The 2868-nt window shown below is 41.9% G+C and overlaps 1 long non-coding RNA gene across 1 annotated transcript; it reads right to left on the reverse strand.

The window, feature by feature from the left end:
* Window positions 1-645: 645 nt before the first annotated feature.
* On the reverse strand, window positions 646-1055 carry LOC121556712. Its single transcript, XR_006659116.1, has 3 exons — window positions 1003-1055; window positions 770-848; window positions 646-677 (listed from the first exon to the last, which is right to left on the reverse strand). It is a non-coding gene; the product is annotated as an uncharacterized LOC121556712 (long non-coding RNA).
* Window positions 1056-2868: the final 1813 nt, after the last annotated feature.

Here is a 2868-nt window from a genome sequence, read left to right on the forward strand (position 1 = left end):
ACCAACATCTCTTCAGGTTGAATTAACAGTAGGTTTACCTGCTACTTCTGCTTTTGTTTTTCAACATGAAAATATTCAATATTAATATCAAAAATAAAGTGCAACCAACATCTCTTCAGGTTGAATTAACAGTAGGTTTACCTGCTACTTCTGCTTTTGTTTTTCAACATTACAATACAAATACAGTATTAATATAAAAAATAAAGTGCAACCAACATTTCTTCAGGTTGAATGAGCAGTGGATGAACCTGCTACTACTCTCATTTTAATAAACAAACAATATTCAACAAAAGATCAAGTGTAACCTACTAGGCTACTCTTCAATGACTACAGATTTTTTTTCAAAAATATCAACTGATCAACATGATCTGGCCGCAGAACACTTCTCTGTGCGTTCACTATGTCGCCAGCAGTACTAAAAACTCGTTCTGCTGGCACACTGGAGCCTGGAATGCACAGGTACCGTTTAGCAAGGGTGGAAAGTACAGGTAGCTCTTTCTCCTGAAATCTCCACCACTTCATGGCATTTTCAGTCAAAGGCAACGCATATTTTGCTCGGTACCTTAACACCTCTGCTCTGGCTGTCTCGCTTGTGGATTTTCTTTCTCTTTGGGTGAAGGAATCGCCAAACAGCGCATCTAAGGATTTCTTCTTACAAGGAGGTGACTCATTTGGAGCTACAATATAAGAAATATATTTCAAAATATAGTCATGTTTCTCATTAATACAAAACAACAACAATCTTTTATTGGTATCACATGAAACACACCTGTGGTCTCTTCATTGAATCCTGACAGCTTTGTGCTTGAGCTTCCCTCGTCTTCCTCCTGATTTCCCATTGCTTGCATCTATTGATGTAAGAATGTGTGAACTGTTCAAATTTCTGCGCTGTAATACTGCACACATAAATTTAGAGGAAGATAAAGAACAGATGAGATTTGAGAGAGGACAAATGAAAGGGGAGAAGAGAAAAGAGCAGAGGAAAGAGGAGAGAAGAGTTACCTGGTGGGACACTTCTGCCTCAAAAAACCAGTTTTGTGTAGACCTGTTCTCTGTCCTCTTTTTCCAGGTAGGGCAGTTCTTTAAATTGCGGGTCCAACGCTGATGCTGTTTAAAGAATAAGAATATTGCAATCATTGCATTATTAAATTAAGTTGACCTGAAATTGCAAGTGATGACCACCTCCTCATACACAAAATAATCAGAAGATTAAACTTTAGTATGTTTAAAAGAAATGTGGCACAGTGATGATGTAAAGCCACCATGAACTAAGAATTGTATTGCAGATATCTTGTTTACTTTTCCATATGAAAAAACAACTCAAATTCAAACTTGAAAACGCAAAGGTGTGGCATTTTACAAATTAATACAGTCTAATAACCTAAAATATTAACCAAGTTGATTTTAATTAAGACTCCAAATTAATTACCTATGTTGAGAGCATCTTGGGTGCCTCTGTAGCGTGTGGAGAGGTCACTGGCCATCACCCTCTTAATCTCTGCAACCAGGATTGAGTCGTCTTCGCATGGCTGTAGGTGTTTCAGCAGTTTTGCTTGAAGAGGAGCAATTACAGAGAGAGTTGGCTGGTCTTCTTCACACATCACAGTGGTTGCCATTTTGACAGGACCCATCAACTGAACAATGTCATCCATGTTGGCAATATCACTCTCACTCAGCGTGCCTACATCTGTGTCCCCCTTTCGTAGATCCTTGAACATCAGAGTTGCCATTATAGCTGGCTGTTGTTCCAAAAAACGTTCAAGCATTTCGAATGAACTGTTCCATCTGGTGATTATGTCTTGGATCAGTTTATGTTTTTGTAAATCCATCAGAGTTAGTTTTTCCTGTAGGGCGTGACATGCAATCGGGCTGCGGTGAAAATATCCAACAATTTTTCGCACTTTCCCCAACAACCTGGAAGCACGGTCCACCCCCAATCCCTTCTGCGAGGCAAGGTTGAGTGTATGTGCGAAGCAGGTAATGTGTGGACTGAACTGGGCTTCTGCACCAGCCACAATCATATTCCTGGCGTTATCTGTGACGATGGCAGGATTCTTGTCGTAGATTTTCCACTCCATGCAGGCTTCACGCAGTAACGTGCCAATATTTTTACCAGTATGGGCTTCATTTAAAACTCTGGTTAGCAGAACAAAGGTCTTCATTTTCCACTCCGGATCAATGTGATGAGAGGTAATTGTCACATACCCTTGATTTGAGCATGACGTCCAGCCATCTGTCGTTATCGCTACTCGTTCAGCTTGAGAAAGCGACAGCTTCACATCATTCTTAGTACTTTCGTACAATGCAGGAATAACCTTTTCTGAGAAGTGTGGTCGGCTTGGTATTGTGTACCTTGGCTCCAATGTTTGAATCATTTCACGGAATCCCGGATTTTCAACCACACTGTAGGGTCGCATGTCTTTGCAGATAAACTTGGCAATTGTTGCCGTGATGTTTTTCGCCCGAGCTGAGTTTTGGCCTAGTCTCTGACTAAACATGCAGGCGAGACCTGAGGCTTCTGCAGAGTTGACTTTACCTTTCGCTGCTGTAGAAGCGGGAACGATGCAAGAGGTGCCTGGACGGTCGGTGTTGTGTGAAATCCCATGGCGCCTTAGTAGGTGGTTGGAGAGATTTGTCGTGTTGCCGTTGTACTTTACTTGACCTTTACATATCCTACAAACAGCGAGCGACTTATTTAGAACATCTCCGTCTTTGCAAAAGCCAAAGTTTTTCCACACACTGGACCGCAATGGTGGCTTGATAATTTCTCGCTCGTCGGCTTCTCCTCTGTCGTCCGCCATGCTATGTTTTGTTGTCTTTGCGCCTTTGCGCTGCTGCTGGCGCGGGGCGATGACGTCACGGATAAGC

This window comes from Coregonus clupeaformis, unplaced genomic scaffold (genome assembly GCF_020615455.1).
Source record: "Coregonus clupeaformis isolate EN_2021a unplaced genomic scaffold, ASM2061545v1 scaf0804, whole genome shotgun sequence".
Lineage (NCBI taxonomy): Eukaryota > Metazoa > Chordata > Actinopteri > Salmoniformes > Salmonidae > Coregonus > Coregonus clupeaformis.